This window comes from Phycodurus eques, chromosome 8, assembly GCF_024500275.1.
Source record: "Phycodurus eques isolate BA_2022a chromosome 8, UOR_Pequ_1.1, whole genome shotgun sequence".
In the NCBI taxonomy this organism is placed as follows: Eukaryota; Metazoa; Chordata; class Actinopteri; order Syngnathiformes; family Syngnathidae; genus Phycodurus; species Phycodurus eques.
Window position 1 is genome coordinate 5,270,035 of NC_084532.1, and position 19,965 is coordinate 5,289,999.

The window sequence follows — 19,965 nt, forward strand, 5'->3', positions numbered from 1 at the left end:
CCATCCATTTTCTGTCAGCTTCAGCCTGTCAAAGCTGAGTGAGCGAGAGGCGGGATACTCCCTGGACTGGTCACTGGCCAATTACATTGAACATACAGTACCTGTATAGAAAAGTAAACATTCACTCTCACATTCCCACCTATACAATAAAGAGTCTTCAATTAACCAACATGCATGTTTTTGTAACGTAGGAAGGTAAGCCAGAGTGCCCTGAGAAAATCCACTCAAGCAAAGGGAGAAGATGCAAACTCAACACAGGAGCCCATATTCGAACTGCCAACGTCAGAAGTGTGAGGCGGACATACTAACTAGACCAATTTTCCATAGTCAAGCTAACATATTACATTTTTGTGTGTTTTGCTGATCGCATAAAATCGCAGATAAAAAAGCGCAAGGTTAGGCAGACAGTAACGTTACTGCCGTTCTTCTACGCAAAGACCTACTGGACGTAGATCCGCAGCTGCAGTCAGTCCATTCTAAAATATTGCTCCAAATGAAAGCAAAACATGGAAGCTATAGTATAGGCTAACATGAAAACATTATCGAAACGAGAGGAGGAGATGTAACTGATTTGCTTATCTGTGCATTCATATCTTCATTGTCATTCTTCAGAGTGTACTGCTAATTCATTATCATCAAGATCTTGATTGTAAAGAAATTTTAAACTTGTCTCTTATTACAGTACTGTAATAATGTTTTAAGAATTGTTGCCGTGTACATATGCTGCATTGTAAGTGCTTACCTGGGTGCAGCAATGTTGTACAATGTTTGTAAGCATTTGAGAGTTTTTTGCGATCATAACGTGTGACATTTGTTTTTCAAACTAATTATAGAGGCAATTATATACATTTTTGGAGGGTATCAATTATTCAAAGTTATTCATTAATCACTGTCAGGCTTTTATCCCTATTCCACAGGAATAGTTGGGAATTACTGTATTGTAAACCAGTCATGGTGAGGAAAACTGCATTGGGCCATATGCTTTTTAGACTACTACAGCAACTACAGCTACAATACATCATAACACATGCAATGCAAGCAAAGCATCCATGCATATCTGCTTTTTCATTTGTCAGTTTTTTTTTTTTTTTAATTGTCAAAGTATCAAATCAAATAAAAAGTAGGACTTGATGATCCAGGAATAATAACTTAACTGCATTTGCTTTTTGGCCATTGCTTCCTTACCAACACACAGTTGTCATTTTATGAGCTGCAAAGTTGCTTATTTGTAGCTCATGCCATTGCATTTATGGTGATGCATGCTTAAAGTAGACGAATGGATATGCAGGAGCAATCTGGTTCAGTGGGTCTTGTCTCATAAGCTTGGCAAACAAAATACGTAGGATATGTAGATGTTGCAAATTTGATGAATGCATCACTTGGCATCAAGCTAAGAGTTGCGGGGTTATTAATCAAAAGGCCATGTTCTCTCAGTAAGTGATGCACCCTATACACTCTATCCCAGTGGGATGGCTTTTACTGGAGCAGCTACATTCTGCAGATGGGGCCCACTGTACATGTAATGGATTAAAAAAAAAAAAAAAACACTATTGGTATATAAGGTATGGTACCGGAAGCAATAATCGCGAGTACTTTCATCATATCAGAGTGAGGCAAATCAAATTGAGATAAAACAAAAAGCAACCATTCAAAATGTGTGTGTTTTTTTGTTTTTTTTTAACCTAACTTACCTGTAAATCCATCAGTGATGTCACATGGTGTGAAATGCAAACGCATTTCAAGCCAAGTAGACAAATACTCCTGCGATTGGCTGGTGACCAGTTCAGGGTGTACCCCGCCTCTCGCCTGAAGATAGCTGGGATAGGCTCCAGCACGCCCGCGACCTTAGTGCGGATAATCGGCACAGAAAAGGTATGGCTGGATAGTCAATTACTTATGTGGAAAATCTACTTGTATGTCCTTTTGTGTCTTCTTCTATTCTATCCAACAATGCAGAATCTTTTACTTTGCTTCTGGGTACCCTCTAGATTTATACGTGTAGGGCATTGGAGAAATACAAATATAGAGTAGTAAACCTGCATTTATTAATTGACAGAGTGAAACAGTTGTCTTGACTGTCAAAGGATGCATACTATGCAAAATGCATAGTATTACTTTGTAATTATATAGATTTTTTTACAGTGTAAAGGTAGAAATATTAATTAAGCACCTTCTCCATGACGGCAAATAAAATATCTCAGCAATACTTTCATAACGCTCCTTATCTCGACTGAATTTACAATTACCATAAAAGGAAAATGCATTAATGAAAATTGCATAACTTCCATTGAGTTAAAATACAATGAAGTTCACTCACAACTGACCAGACAATTAACTGCCCACTCTGATCAATATATGAGGCTAGGATAAATAATTTTCCAAACAATGTTCCATAAAAGCAAAGCAGTAAGTGGCAGAGGTGGGATGAAGTGATTGCTTTGCAAGTTACAAGTAAGTCTCAAGTCTTTGCCCTCAAGTCCCGAGTCGTGTTTGGAGCTTTGAGTTTCGAGTACTTTCGTGTCATTTTACCATCCATCCTCTCTAGGCTCGTGAGTATGGTGGAGCCGATCCCAGCTAAATGCGGGTGAGAGGCAGGGTACACCCTGAACTGGTTGCCAGTCAATCGCAGGGCACATATAAACAAACAAACAGTCGCACTCACATTCACAACTACGGGCAATTTAGAATCTTCAATCAACCTCAAATGCATGTTTTTGGAATGTGGGAGGAAATTGGAGTACCCGGAGAAAACCCACGCAGGCACAGGGAGAACATGCAAAGTCCACGCAGGCGAGGCAGGATTTTAACCCCGGTCCTCAGAACTGTGAGGCAGATGTGCTAACCACTCTTTCACCGTGCCACCCGTCATTTTACCAACAAAATAAAAATATACTCTAACATACAGCGGCTGAAATAAGTATTTAACACGTCACCATTTTTCTCACTAAATATATTTTCAAAGGTGCGCTTGACGTGAAAATTTCACTTCACATTTCACAAATTCTAATCCATACATACAAAGAAAGTAGAACAAATAAGATCAGAATTTAAGTTGTGTGTAATAATGTGAAATAACACAGGAAAAATGTATTGAACACGGCAACTGGTATTTATTTAATACTTTGTACAAAAGCCTTTGTTTGCAACGACAGGTTCAACGCGCCTCCCATGGAAATAAACGGGATGCATGCATTGCTCTGGTGTGATTGTGGCCCATTCATCCACACAAGCAGTCATCAAATGTTGAAGGTTCCGTGGGCTTCTTTTATGGACCTTGAGTTTCAGTTCTTTCCATAGATTTTTGATTGGATTCAAGTCAGGTGTTTGGCTGGGCAAATTTAAATTTGCTGGTGTTGCCTCATTTAAAATGGTATTACAGCTATTTTCTTATAACCATGTTTCATTTACTAACAAAAAGTCCAGATCATAGGTTGTAATGATGTCATTTATCAACATTGATTTATTACCCAGTGACCTGATGTTGAAAAGAGCTAGTCTTGCAGAGATAACTGGAGACAATGGTTTGATAGATTCACAATTTATCCTCACTAAGATTGTAGTTCTACATTTATTGTGCCATATTTCTTTGACCAACTTTCTGTCCCTTACAGTGACAAAAAATGCCTGATTTCAATAGGGGTCGGACTTATTCTAGAAAAGACCCTGCAGATATCAGTCAGATTTGCAGATAAGGTTCTTCATGGGTGGAGGAGGGGCCCTTCGCATCTTAGTGGACGGTGGTTTCAGGAGAGGGGGGATGGAAGGAAGATCTTGGCGTGGGGTGCGTTGGATTCCAATATTGACAATCGTCTTCATCCTGTCCGTCACACCTATCAGAGAATTTAGGCTAGTAAAGAGTGAGTTTTGTGTTGGGCTTTGCTCCAATGTGGTAGGGAGGGGTGTGGGCGATTCAACCGGTTTCCTCGATAATCTGCTGGTGTGGTGTGCTCCCTTTTAGATGTTGGCCCAATGACAGGTGGGATATGGTTGCCGTACCTTAGTGATATTGCGAAAATGAAAAAGCAGTTTTGGTAATATTCTTAATGTGCTTTTGCAAGGAGAAAGTTGAGTCAAATATAACAGACATTTTCTGCTGACTCACTTTAGGTAAAGGTGGTTTTGTCAAAACTCAGAGTGGTGTTCTTTAACAAGTGGCTATGTTTAGCAGGGTCAATAATCAACAGCTCAGTTTTCTTCGGGTTAAGGAGAAAAAAAATTACAGATAACAGACTCTGCTTAATCTCAGCGAGACACGATTCCTGATTTGAGTAATCGCGTGGGATAGTTAGTTTTAATGGCATGTATATCGTCAGCATAACAGTGAAAGCTAATCTTATATTTGCGTATGATATCGCCAAGCGGCAGCATATCAATAGTGAACAAAAGGGGGACAAGTACCAATCCCTGCGGGACTCCACAAGTAACATAATACTCAGAGATCACATTGGTTCAGATCACTTGGTTCAGATAAAATCTGAACCAAGATAGCACTCGGCCTGTATTACCGATACACATTTCGAGGCGTCTCGTAGTATATTGTGATCAATAGTATCAAAGGCAGCGCTGAGGTTGAGTAATAATATTACTGATGAGGCATCACAATTTATAGCTAGTAAAAGATCATTCGTCACTTTTGCAAGGGCTCTTTCAGTAGAGTGGTCTGCCCTGAATCCAAACTGAAGAAGTTCAAAAAGATTGCTAGAGGCCATGTGATCATTAAGCTTTTGTACTACAATTTCTTTCAAGAATTTTCTTTATAAATGGGAGCTTTGACACCGGCCTATAATTGCAAAAACTCTCAGGATAAAGGTTGTTGTTGTTGTTTTTTTTTTTAGTAAGGGTCGAATAATAACTGCCTTGAAAGCTGCAGGTACCGTGCTGGAGGAGCGTGATAAATATATATTATTTGAGATTGAGGTTCCTAAGATTAAAAACAGCTCTTTAACAAGTTTCCCAGGAGAGGGAAGCATGTTGTCACTTTTGCCACACTAACGAGGCTAGTGAGTCTGTCACCTGTGTCCCGGCTTGCTCTAGTGTGAACTGTCATGGAAAGCTCAACGAGTACAGAATGTTTCTAGAATGAGTGATGGCGCCTACTCCATTAGGATGAAGGCTGTCTGCCCTCATCAAGCCGGGAGTCCTCCAGAACGTGGGCCAATTATCTACAAACTGCACTCCCTGTTCGCTACAGAAGCTAGCCAGCCACCGGTTCAGCAAGAATAATCTGCTAAACCACTCATCATTGCCTTTCGCAAGAAAGGGGCCACAGACAGACCGCGGTTAGCTAGCTGATTTGCTAATGCTAACTGGGCTAGTTGGTTGGCTACAACCTACACTATCAGGTGTGCACTCCACATCTGCAGTTACCAAAACTATTCTGCTGCTCTATTTGGCAGAAAGCCTCTCAAGGAGAAGGGTGCAAGTGGTGCACGTTTATTTGGTTAGTGTTTTGGAGGCGAAGTCTGTGGGATAGCTGAAGAGCCTCATCGTGTCTGGCGGAGGTGCGGCTGGCGCTAGTAGCCTCAAAAACGGGGCTACTCCACTCTCAAAAATTGAAAAGAGTCTTAAGAAAGTAAAAATGACAGTTAAAGTAAAACATAAAAACACCAGTAGATGAGGGGAAAGCGTTAAAAGTTCATCTCTCTGATGTGCACAGTGTCCCGTGACTGTAATAGTGCCTGGAGCGGGATCTGACGTTCACCGCATTGCTTCTCTTCTCTCTCTTCTTCCTTGCCTGCCCGCCAGGTCTTTTAACACATTACACACACTCATTCCCTTTTTTTAATGTACTACATACACAAATCTCGGGGGGGGGGGGGGGTTGTTATAGTGACGGGGGAGGTTTCCACTGGGCTCAGGGAGGTTTCCACTGGGCTCATGGAGTTGTTACTGGAGGCCGAACCCGTCTGGCTGGACGGCTGCTTGAGGTGGGGGCTCCCCTCTCATGCACCGTGGCTGCTCTCCGGGTTGCCCCTCTTATCGTTGTCCTGGTGGCACCCCCATCTGCCCTCATTTCCACTGAACGGTGGACACCATCTTGCCCTCTGGCTGGGCAGGAACTGGCTACATTGGCGGGCCCTGGGGGTGATGTGGGGGGCGTCTTGCTCTCCTGGGAGTGGGGCGGTGGTTGGCTTGGCGTTGGGGGTGGCCGTTTTTGGGGGGCCACGGTGGGGCCCCGTGGTGTGGGTGATGTCCCATCCACCGGGCCGCTCTTGGGTGGGCTCCTGGGCCTGACCCTGCCTCTCGGGTGAGTGTGGTGTGGTACTAAGCCTCCGTGGCGCAGGCGCAGCAATTACAGGACACTTTTGACTGTAAGTGTGCATGCAAGACAGTGTCAATACACTTGTATGTGTCCGTAGACACACACCCCTGGGACTAATTCGCTTAGTCTGGGGCCACTCACTAATTGCGATAAATAACTCATAACTGCAAACTTCCTGGGTATCCACTGGGTATCCCCTCGCGTGTCCGACAGTCCTTAGTTTTTTTGTTTTGTTTTTTTTCCTATTCTGTGTCATGTGTTTTGGACACAAACCCATACCAAGAATGCCTACTTTTTATGACGGTCAAGTCTTGCTCTATCTGTTTCGGTTAGGCATCTGTAGACATTGGCAAAAAAAATCATTCATCAATTTCTACTGCTTATCCTGTTCAGGGACATGGGTGAGCTGGAGCCTAAGCTAACTTGCTGTGCAGGAGGCTTGGTACACCCTGGCTTTATCCAGAGTCAATCCCAGGGAAAGAAGAAAAACATGACCATCACAATGTGCTGGGTATTTTTTGGACACAGATGGGAGAAAACTGTTTTCTACGCAGTGTCTGTAACCTGTAATTTGCTCAGATGCAGCAAACAACAGATAAGGTATCTTACTGCTACTCATTGCTCAGATTGAAGTTTTAAAACCTTTTCAATTATTCCTCACCAGGTTAAACATCAGAGCAGCCACATCTCCAACACCAATGACCTTTTTGTCAACTGGCCTCTTGGGACTCTGTAGCTTCTCTGCAGGAAGTAAAACGGCAAACCTTCTGGAGAAAGGTCCAGCTCATGCTAAGTCATAAAAATGATTCAGAACCCATGCTGAATTCAGCTGAATAAGATTCTACTATAGAGTACCCATTTGTTGTTAGGTTTCAGTACAGTTCATTCAGTTGTCTAAATGACCTGTCATTTCTTTTAGTGCCCTGTTGAGAAAGAGCTGCACCCAAGCACTTAGGATGATACTCTGGAAGATGGGCCATCAGCGCTCAGTTGATGGATGGAGCAGAAGCCTTCTCTCTGCTGCTCCGCCTCTCTTACTTTTGGCACTAATGCACAAGACATTTTCCAGTTCTCTGCTTGCAAATGGAGCTCTCAGCAGCTGTTTTAAAGTTGATTTGTTATTTTGTTGAATCTTTCTGACACAAGCTAAAACCAACTACATTTTCACCTATAGAACAAGAATGTGGATGAAGAGATGCACAGTGCTGTGAAAAAATATTGCCCCCTCCCTTCTCAAATTCTTATATTTCTTTGCATAGTTTCTCCATTTTTATGTTTTAGATCACCAAACGAATGTAAATATCAGACAAAGATAACCCAAGTAATCATAAAATGTTCTTTTTAAATGGTGATTTTATTTATTAAGGGAAAGAAATATTCAAAGCTACCCGGCCATGTGTGAAAAAGTAATGTCCCCCTTTTTGTTGGTGACGATTTGCTGAAGCACTTTAGCCACACACAAACACACATATATGTGCGTAAGCAATGCTGTGCATCTGTGGATGCAGATTCCCCATGCTTTATGTGTGTCTGGTCAACCCGACATCAAATGAGATCTTTGTATTTGTTTTTCTAACTTTATTTACAAATCCACCATCATGTGTCGTAACAGTTTAATTTCTTCCCTTTGTTAACACACCCACATGCTTGATTTAAAGCAGTCAATTATTTTCTTAGAGACCATTTGATAACTTTTCAGTTGATGATGATAATGATATTGTGTTGCAGCCAAAACCCACCCAAAAAATTCAAACTGAATTCACAAAGTAGAATTTCATTGTCATAATCCAAATGTAATAATGTGATGTACATTATATTATTTATCACTAAGTGTTGGATTTATCTTACCAAACATTATAATGAATAAACACAAAAGGAATGAAGACGTTGGTCATTTTACTCATGAGGAGGGCGCATGGGAGATTGTTCAGGTTACAGCCTCTCAACACGCTCTAAACAATCTCCCCCGTCGCTCCTACATTTATTTGAAAATAGGAGGGTTCTACAAGACATAATGTTCTAAGCATTAAGACACAACACAAAACATAGGATCAGACGACACCTGTCCCGTCCCCGACCACATCCGATCACGTCCTTGGTCAAGGCGCCCTTCCATCAAATGTTGCTGAGTCATCTTCTTGAAGGCGAGACATCTTTCTATCTAAATATTGTCCATAATACTAATGCAAGCTACTAATGCAAAATACTAATGCAAGCTAAGCAAATAAATGATAACTACTAAAATATATCTAACACTAAGTTGTGATTATTATTAATCACATAATAAATACATGTTTGATATAATACAACACAACAATGTGGAATGCATATATTTTATTAGACTCTGTAGATAAATGTAAGTTAAATAATAACATTAAAAAGGTTGTATCCTTTCTCTGCATCCATCCATCCATCCATTTTCTGAGCCGCTTATCCTCACTAGGGTCGCAGGCATGCTGGAGCCTGTCCCAGCTGTCATCAGGCAGGAGGCGGGGTACACCCTGAACTGGTTGCCAGCCAATCGCAGGGCACATACAAAGAGACAACCATTCGCACTCACATGCACACCTACGGGCAATTTAGAGTCTCCAATTTATGCATGTTTTTTGGGATGTGGGAGGAAACCGGAGTGCCCGGAGAAAACCCACGCAGGCATGGGGAGAACATGCAAACTCCACACAGTCGGGGCCGGGGATTGAACCCGGGTCCTCAGAACTGTGAGGCAGATGCTCTAACCAGTCGTCCACCGTGCCGCCCCTTTCTCTGCAGAGCATACTTAATCTTCCATGGCCCGTGGCTTAAGACCCCTGATTTAAAAGGTTGACTTGTGTTCAAGTTAACTTATATTTATGCAAATCATTATTTTAGACAAGAGGAATTGACTGCATTTGATCAACTATAGGAAGTGAACGAGCAATGAATTTAATATTACATATATAGTTTTTATTTTTATTTTTATTTTAGTTTTAATTAGACTGAAAATGCATTTCAAATACTGTATAGTTTTATGTTTAACAGGATGGAATAACTTACTTGTGAATTTTCTGAACAACTGTTTCTATGCCAGTGTCGTACTGGGCAGAATAATGCTATAGGGCCATTGTGGATGTAGGATAATATGACATCATGGTCGTCTTCTACTCAAACTCTTGAGGTAAACACTGCTACTGCCATTGCAGCCAATGAATGCACCCTATTTGTCCTCAATTGGTTCAAAACAGAATTCATTAATAATCAATTGTGCCTATCTTCACAATAAATAAATTGTTATTGGGCTGGATAGTTGATTGCATGTTGTAGATAACAAAACCATAACAGCGTTCGTACTTCACTACATAAGATACAACCAGTTATGGCTTGATGAAGCCGTCAGAACTACAGCTTCTACAAAACGCAGCGACGTGATACTGATGTCATTAAACCGGACCCCCTCAACACCACGGCTGCACCGAAAAATTCTGTCCATCAAGAAAATAAACAGAATCATTGACAAAGGGCAGCCTTGGCAGAGTCCAACTTTCACTGGAAAAGAATCAGACTTACTGCCGACAATGAGGACAACACTCTGACACGTGTTGTACAGGGACTGAAAAGGGATTACGGTACCCCATACTTCCGGAGCACCCTCCCACAGCATTCTCCGAGGGACATGGTCGAATCCCTTCTCCAAGTCCACAAAACACATTTAGACTAGGTGGGCGACCTCCCATGCATCCTCAAGGACCCTACTGAGGGAGTAGAGCTGGTCCAAAGTTCCCCTATCTTCCGCCGCCACTCGGACCTCGTTCCAACTGTTCCACCCCTCCTGCTTCATCTCCTTTACCGCTGTTCTTTTGTGGATCCCTGTGATTATTTAGATCCTCTCATTCCTCACTCTTTTGGGCCACCGAATCTTCAGGATCATTCTGAGGCAGTTGAATTGGAAGCTGTTCATACGTTTCTCTTCTGCTTTTGTTACTTAGCAGGCTTCGCACCCGTAGAGGAGTACACGGCGCACTAGTGTCTTGAACAGCTTGAGTTTTGTGTTCCCGCCGTTGCTTGATGTCTGCCATATTTTCTTGAGATTGTGGAACGCTTCTCTGGCCTTGTTCAATTTGCTATTGATGTCTTCTGTGCCGCCTCCATATTTTCTTACAATGTCATCAGTGTGCATTCAAAGTCATCGTAAATGATTTTAACCATCTATCAGTTTTTCTGGGATGCCGTACGACTTCATAATCTTACAGAGCCACTTGACGGTGGACGTTCTCCCTTTCTCAGCATACCTCTCGGCCTATTCGGCGACCTCTTCCATCCACTTTCTTTTGTCTTCTCACGCGTTGCGCTGAACCTCTCTGTCTTTTAACATGTACTCTATTCTCAATTGTCCTTTGTCTCTCTCTGACCTTGTGCTGTTGATTTTGTTGTTGATTTTTCTCTTCTGGTGTATTATCCGCCAGGTGTCATCACTCAGCTGTTGTTTACGCTTCCTTTTCACCCGTTCTAGTATTTTGTCAGCTCTTTCTGTGTACACCTTCTTTATCTGTTTACAGTCCTCCTTTATGTCGTCTGCTACCTCTAGTGCTTCAAATTTGTTGAGTAGTTCAATAATGAATCTCGTGTGGAAAACGTCACTTTCCAACTTCTGAGTGTCGAATTTCGTTTTCATCTCGCTCCTGTCTGCGTTCTTGTCTATCTTTAGTCATAGTCTGTATCTTTAGTCGTAGTCTCGTCACTTAGTGGTCTTCGACCGACCGTCTCCACTCTTTCCGTATCATCAAGTGGTCAATCTGATTCTTGGTCCTTCCGTCAGCAGACACCCAGTTCGCTTTATGCACTTCTTTGTGAGGGAGACAAGGTCCTGTGATGACGAGCCCGTTTACTGCGCAATGGTCGCAGTCTTTCTCCGTTATCATTTCTGGTTCCCATTCCGTATCTTCTCATGACCTCTACCATGTTTCTGTTGTCGTTTCCGACTTTTGCATTCAGGTCCCCCACGACAATTAGTATGTTGCATTTACTGACCATCGTTCGTAGTTGATTGTAGAACTCATCTTTGTCTTGGTTTGGTGCCTCGTTTGTTGGTGCATACACATTTTCTTGAAACGTCAATAGAATCTTGCGCTGATCACTCGGCTGCTTACAGGTGTCCACTCGATCAGGCTCTGTTGCGCTTCTCTGGTCATCATTATTGCTACGCCCAGTTGGTGTTGCTCCTCCTCACCGGCGTAGATAATTGTGTTGCCATCTTTTTTTTTTTTTTTTGTCCTGTTCTGCTGTTAGGTCAAGCAGAATGGAAAATCTGTATTTACAGTAAATTGACACAGTAAAACAGTAACAGTTTTACTGTGTCACAGTGGAGTTTTCAAGCTCCGGCTGTGGTATTATAATTGAGGTTTATTGAGAATCAGACTATCAGTAGAACAGAAGAAAGTTTCTAGAAGGGAGAGAGAAACAAAGACAAAAGACAAAGCACTAATTGTAAACAGGATGAGAGAAGTAAATCATTACATTATCTACAACAATAAAACATTAAATATGAGTGTTGCATGGGGCTGTAGTGCTACAACCTGTGAAGGAAGGACAGGACAAGATAGAAGAGGACAAGGACAGGAGAAGAAGCATGCATGAAAAGGGTTGTGAACCTGGCTGTACAACTGAAGTGTGGTGGCATTAATTATGTAAATTATAAAAGTCTACAGGACGAGAGTATAAGTGAGGGAATAGACAAGCAATTTGCATATTCATGAGTTATTTGTTGCAGTAATTGCGTGGCCCCACACCCAGTGAAAGAGCCCCAGGGGTGTGTGCCTGCGGATACATGCAAGTAAATTGATACCATTTTACATACACAAAGACTGACAGAAGTGTCCTGTAATTGCTGTGCCGGCTGACTACCCCACCCAATCAATCGAGGGGCGGGATTAGGCCCAGGGGTCCACCCGAGATCAGCCCGGTGGACGGGACACGTCCCACACCGAGGGACCCAGGGCGGTCAGCCGGCCCCACCGAGGCGCCCCGACAACCGGCCACCCAGCGGGTGCCGCAGGGACCCAATGCCACCCCCCCCCCCCCAGCTAACCACCCCAAACGCCCCCCCCCCCACCTCCACCCTCAGGAGAACCAGACACCCCCCCCCCCCCCCCCCCAACCCACAGGACCCGCGATGCAGCCAGTCCCTGCCCAGCCAGAGGACGGGAGAGTGTCCCTTGTTTGTTGGAAGGCGGATAGGGGCACCCGATAAGGGAACGATAAGGGGGGGAGGGAACCCAAGGTGCAACCGTCAGCCATGAGAGGTCCGTGGGTCCCGGCCTTGGGAACACCGCCATGCAAGTAAGTGAGACCCACCTCCACCCCTGTTACTATGACTGCCAGGTCCCCGACTGGCAGTCATTGGCCCTACCCCATGTATAAGTGCCCTCCCCTCCCCCGAATGGCGTGGTGCATTAAAAATTTGCCTAACAGCCAAATCTCCCCACCCCCGACCCACCGCCCCCCAGAGATAAGTGTATGTGTTCATTAAAACATGGGGCGTGTGTGTGATGCATTTAAATTCCAGGGGGGCAGGCCGGGCAGAAGGGCAGGGCGCACGGAATGGGAAACAGCACAGATGTGCTGAAACCCAATCCGACACCCACACCCTCCCGATCCCATATCCCATATGTGTATATGCCCAGATGTGATTTGTGAGAAATATATACAGTGAATGGTGTGAGTGTGTACTAAGTGAGTGATTAAGAGGCATGGCTGCCGCAGGTCGGGCCCATTAGGCCGGAAAAACACCGACGAAGAGGGCCATCTCACCCAGACCCGCAGCACCAACCCCGCAGCACCAAAGCTTAATGTTTCCTATAGGAATAGGGTACGCTGACATTTTGATTTTCTCCCCGGATGAGGAGACTCACATTATTCATGTCCGCTCTGTTTTGCTATATGTTAAGGCTGAGAAATGTGAGTTCCACAAGGCGTCAGTTTCTTTTCTGGGTTTTGTCCTGGCTCAAGGTGAAGTCAAAATGGACCCTTGCAAAGTCGATGCAGTAATTAATTGGCCTACTCCCACGTCACGCAAAGATGTACAAAGGTTCTTAGGGTTCGCAAACTTCTACAGAAAATTCATCAGGAATTTCAGTTCTATAGCCTCTCCTTTGCATGATCTTACCTCGCCACACAAACCTTTTGCATGGAACCCGCTTTGTCAGGCAGTCGTGCATTTTTGGGTCCTATCCTCTGTTCCGTTCATGACACCATAGGCCAGTAAGGCCCGATACGACTCCTTTAGCATGACGGCATCACTTACCACTGGTTTCCACCAATGAGTTCAGGAATTGCCGCCACGACAAGCACGACAACATTATCTCCACAGCTCCAATCAGCCGCCTCAACAATGGAGGCACAGAACATGGTCCACTCAGACTCAATGTCCCCTGCCTCCCCCGGGACCTGGGCGAAGTACTGTTGGAGGTAGGAGTTAAAGCTCCTTCTGATGGCTTCATCAAGCCATGTTGTCCAACTTTCGCTGGAACAGTTCGCAGTGGCTTGGATGAAAATCAGCACCTCCAAATTTGAGGCCATATCGGTCGAAAAAAAGTGGAGTGCTCTCACCAGGTTAGGGAAGAGATCCTGCCCTAAGTGAAGGAGATCAAGTATTTCTGGGTCTTGTTCACGAGTGAGGTAAATATGGAACAGGAGATCGACAGGTGGATCGGTGCAGCATCTGCAGTGATGCGGACGCTGTAGCGGTCTGTCATGGTAAAGAAGGAGCTGAGCCGAAAGGCAAAGCTCTTGATTTACCGGTTGATCTACGTTCCTACCCTCACCTGTGGTCAGAAGCTGTGGGTCGTGAATAAAAGAACTAGATCGCAGATACAAGCAGCCGAACTAAGTTTCTTCCGCAGGGTGTCCGGGCTCTTAGAGAGGAACTCAGTCATCCGGGAAGAGCGAATAGTGGAGCCAATGCTCCAGTGGAGCCACTGCTCCTCTGAGGAGCAGTGTCCTGTCCTGTTAACATATTGATCTTGTGTCCTGTCCTGTTAACATATTGATCTTTGAGAACTCGAACCTACAGCAAAGACATCTGTTTATAGTCAACCCCACCAGATGTCCTGTAACCAAGGCAACCTGAGCCTATGCAAACGTTAGTCACAAAGCTGCCTGTACATTTCCATCTTTGCCTAACATGGGGTGGTAATCTTTTAAACACCATGCTAATACTTCCTCCCCATAGAAAGACTGAGGAACACCACCTTTGAAAAATACCCGCTACCAACAAGAATTGACATTAGGTGGTGAAGTCTTCACACAAGGTGAAATTGCTGACCAACCTCTTAAAGTCAAGCATTTAAGTAATGTGATTGCAGTTGCTGATTAGTCACAAGACTTACAGTATTTGAAGATATTGATTTTCTTACAGATGGATGGGAAAAAAAGACTTTCTCTTTGTTAATGAGCACTTATTTTTTTCAGCGGGAGTTAAATCGCCGTTTTTGGTCCATTCATTGTAATTGTGTGCCAAAATGAATGAGATAGCAAAGCTAAAGTAACACTTTCATTACTCGGCTGGAAACCTTTGCAAAACAACATTAAGTTAATGCAACGTGACAGAACAACTTTGGTTTCTGTTATTGGTGAGTGTAATTACACCATCTCACTTAGGCAGCAGACCATGGGAATGAATTATAAAAATAGGGCTTTCGTTATCCATTTGGTCCTGGAAAAAAAACAGAAATGCAGGACCCAGAAAACAGATTAATTGGTTGTTTGTTTATTATGATATGCCGTAATCCATAATTCTTTACACAGTTCTAAAGAATGGTGGTGCTATTAAATTGGAAGAATCGGCCACTTTATTTTGCAGGCTTGGTGGGGTTTGCATGTTCTCCCCAGCTTTCTCCCCACATTCCCAAAAAACATTGTTTGTTTAATTGAAGGTCAAAGACCTAATTGACCAGAGCTGTAAATGTGTGAATGTTTTTTTGTCTAGAGCTGCCCTGCTATTGACTGGCGAACCTTCCAGGGTGTACTACGCCACTCATTCTAATTTAACTGAGATATGCTCCAGCTCACCCCATGACCCTAGTAAGGAAGGACAAGCGGTATGGATAGAGATTCAATTTACTCTATGTAGTAAGGATTCATAGTTGTACTGGTGTGTCTGCTGAAGAGATTTTTTTATGTGCTGAGTGATGCTGATGCCGGGCCTTGAGCTTGACATCTGCGGTCTCGGGTGCAGTCTGTGAAAATTCATGTATATATGCATCTATATATGATGTATTCAAAAGAGTATTTTACTGGACTGTTTTTCTTTGTGTACGCTATGTGCGTTTTGGACAATCACAAGATAAACAATTTGCTTAGTATTCTGAATGACCAGTATTATTACTCTTGAGCTCCCACCATGAGACACATTTGAAGATAACAATAAAGGACAATATGAGGTAAAAAAAAAAAATAATAATCACTCATGCTAGTCAATCAGCATTTGTATCTCCCATGTAATAAATTAAGTAGTCCAAGTCAGAGAGGCCTGAAAATAGACTGACCTTAGATTCATGTAGCGTAACGGAGGAAAGTACACTTACCGTCAGGAAAAAACAGGTATCATTTCCATCTTCATCTCCATCGGGCTGACACAAGCCTCTCAGTGTAAGAGATACAGAAGCCTGCTAAACATAGTCAGTTCTGGTTGACATTTGACGAATGAAGTATGCTTTTAGAGTCCATTGTCCACGCTCTGCATGACAAAATATTGTCATCTGTTGGTTTTTCCCACTTGCAGTTTCCTTATTCCTGGACAGCAACCTGAAATCATCAGTTAGAATCTTCTGGAAGCATCCTATGGATGCCAAGGAAAAAAAAAAAACTTGGGCCAGGACTTCAACACATTAATTTTAATTCATGAAATACCAAACAAAAAGCATTGGCAGACTGGTTCCCAATCAATTGTAGGGCACATAGAGACAACCAACCAATCATACCGAATTTATTCTAAGAAGTATGCTTTTGAAAAGTGGGAGGAAAACAGATTACCTGGACAAAATCCATGCAAGCAAGGTAAGAACATGCGAACTCCATGTTCTGGTGACGATTTGATAAAACTGGATCTCGTGACTGTGGGACTGACTTGCTTGTTATGACCGTTTAAATCAATCCATCCATCCATCCATGGATTGGTTACCAGCCAATCATGGGGAATAGGAAAAACAATATTCACAAAAGGACAATTTAGAGGCTTGTTTTTAGAATACCACTCCTTGAACAAACCTTGGAGGGGTTTGTGTGTTGTCTGGGGCTTTATGCCCCTGGCAGGGTCACCCATGGCAAACAGGTCCTAGGTGAGGGACCAGACAAAGCACGGCTCAAAGACCCCTTATAAAGAAGACAAATTATGGACTCAGGTTTCCCTTGCCCGGACACGGGTCACCGGGGCCTCCCTCTGGAGCCAGGCCTGGAGGTGGGGCTCGAAGGAGACTGCCTGGTGGTGCCTGGTGGTGACTCTAGTGCCTGATGCCTGGAAGGAGAGTGCCTGTGGGAGGGGGCATAGGGGTCAGGTGCAGTACAAGCTGGGCGGTGGCCAAAGCCGGGGACCTTGGCGATCCGATCCCCAGCTACAGAAGCTGGCTCGAGGGACGTGGAATGTCACCTCTCTGACAGGGAAGGAGCCCGAGCTATCGTGTGAGGTCGAGAAGTTCTGACTAGATATAGTCGGACTCGCCTCCACGCACAGCTTGGGCTCTGGTACCAGTCCTCTCGAGAGGGGTTGGACTCTCTTCCACTCTGGAGTTACCCACAGTGAGGGGCGCCGAGCAGGTGTGGGTATACTTATTGCTCCCTGGCTCTGCGCCGGTACGTTGGGGTTCACCCCGGTGGACGAGATGGTAGCCTCCCTCCACCTTCGGGTTGGGGGACGGGTCCTGACTGTTGTTTGTGCCTGTGCACAACAGCAGTACAGAGTACCCACCCTTTTTGGAGTCCTTGGAGGGGGTGCTGGAGAGCGTTCCCGCTGGGGACTCCATCGTTCAGCTGGGGGACTTCAATGCTCACGTGGGCAATGACAGTGAGACCTGGAAGGGCGTGATTGGGAGGAAAGGACCCCCGATCAGAACCCGAGAAGTGTTGTGTTATTAGACGTCTGTGCTCATCACAGATTGTCCATAACGAACACCATGTTCAAGCATAAGGGTGTCCACACGTGTACTTGGCACCAGGACACCCTAGGTCGCAGTTCGATGATCGACTTTGTGGTCGTGTCATCGGACTTGCGGCCGCATGTCTTGGACACTCAGTTAAAGATAGGGGCGGAGCTGTCAACTGATCACCACCTGGTGGTAGTTGGCTCCGATGGTGGGGAAGATGCCGGTCCGACGTGGCAGGCCCAAACGTATTGTGAGGGTCTGCTGGGAACGTCTGGCGGAATCCCCTGTCAGAAGGAGATTCAACTCCCACCTCCGACAAAACTTTGCTCTTGTTCCGGGAGAGGCGGGGAACATCGAGTCCGAGTGGACCATGTTCCGTGCCTCCATTGCTGAGGCGGCCGACCGGAGCTGTGGCCGTAAGGTGGTTGGTGCTTGTCGTGGCGGCAATCCACGAACCCGTTGGTGGACACCAACGGTGGGGGATGCCATCAAGCTGAAGAAGGAGTCCTATCGGGCCTTTTTGGCCTGTGGGACTCCTGAGGCAGCTGATGGGTACCGGCCGGCCAAGCGGAATGCACCTCTAGTGGTCGCTGAAGCAAAAACTCGGGCATGGGAGGAGTTCGGTGAGGCCATGGAGAAAGACCTCCAGACCACTTCGAGAAAATTGTGGTCCACCATCCGGCGTCTCAGGAGGGGAAAGCAATGAAAGCAATGCACCATCAACACTGTGTATAGTGGGGGTGGGGCGCTGCTGACCTCGACTCGGGACGTTGTGAGCCGGTGGGGAGAATACTTCGAAGACCTCCTCAATTCCACCGACACGCCTTCCCATGAGGGAGCAGAATCTGGGTTCTCTGAGGAGGGCTCTCCTATCTCTGGGGTTGAGGTCACCGAGGTGGTTAAAAAGCTCCTCGCTGGCAAGTCCCCAGGGGTGGATGAGATTCGCCCAGAGTTCCTCAAGGCTCTGGATGTTGCAGGGCTGTCCTGGTTGACGTGCCTCTGCAACATTACGTGGATATCGGGGACAGTTTCTCTGGATTGGCAGACTGAGGTGGTGGTCCCCCTTTTTAATCAGAATCAGAATCAGAATCATCTTTATTTGCCAAGTATGTCCAAAACACACAAGGAATTTGTCTCCGGTAGTTGGAGCCGCTCCAGTACAACAGACATAAAGACATTGACAAAAAACAATTGTGCAAAAAGATGCAGAGTCCTCTAGCACTTAGAGCAGTTCGAACGACTAATATTGCAATAGTCCGGTGCAATGACCATTGTGCAAAGGGCGCTGAGACTTCAAGGAGTGTATCCGGTTTAAAGTGACGAGTAGTGCGATCATCTGGGACAATGTTGGTTGTGCAAATGTTACAGATACTCCTCAATCAGTGTGCAAATGGAGCAGATGCTACTGGCATGAGTGGCCAGTATATGCAAATAGTGCAGCATGGCGAGACAACTACAGTGAGTGCACGAGTAATACGTAATTGGCCCCACAGAAATGTGGCAACGAACTCAAGTCAAAAAATTTCCAGCTTGTTGTAATGGAATTATAGGTTAGGTGTTTAAGAAGTTGATCGCAAGAGGGAAGAAGCTGTTGGAATGTTTACTAGTTCTAGTTTGCGTTGATCGGTAGCGCCTACCTGAGGGAAGGAGCTGGAAGAGCTGGTGACCGGGGTGCAGACGGTCCGAGAGGATTTTGCACGCCCTTGTCTTAGTTCTGGCAGCGTGCAAGTCCTCAATGGTGGGTAGGGGGGTACCGACAATCCTTTCAGCAGTTTTGATTGTCCGTTGCAGTCGGAGTTTGTCCTTTTTTGTAGCAGTACCAAACCAGACTGTGATGGAAGAACACAGGACTGATTCGATGACCGCTGTGTAGAACTGTCTCAGCTTTCTCAGAAGCCGCAGGAAGTACATGCTCTGCTGGGCCTTTTTGAGGACGGAGTTGATGTTGGTCGCCCACTTCAGGTCCTGAGAGATTGTAATTCCCAGGAACTTGAAGGTCTCGACGGTTGACACAAGGCAGCTGGACAACGTGAGGGGCAGCTGTGGCGAAGGATGCCTCCTGAAGTCCACGATCATCTCTACAGTCTTGAGCGTGTTCAGCTCCAGGTTGTGTCGGCCGCACCACAGCTCCAGCCGCTCCGCTTCCATGCTCTGGGTGCTGGTAATTCACTTAGCGTTGGTGTGCAACAGATGTCTGTGACTTGCTTTTGATGATCCCGGCTTGTGATTCGCTTAGCGTCTGTATGTGAAGTTGAGTCTTGCCAATCCGTGATTGTCTATCTCGGTGGGAAGAGCGGCGGTCGCCGGAGATTGGGGTGCTGGGTGTTATCTTTTCATGACGTGTCCGGTACAGTCATTAAATTGCACAGTTAAAGGCAGCAATTTTTTTTCAGCAAATTGATGAGAAAGTACAAAGGAGGTGAGCTAAAGTAGATGAAAAAAATTGGTTATTGTGCAGTATCCTGTCTGCTCTGTGATTCTGAGTTTTGGGTCATATTAACACCATCCAGGCCAGCGTATCAGAATAAGATTATGCCCAAACAAGTTATGTTTTTCATACCAAGTCATGCTGTCCATTATTTTGTTTATAAA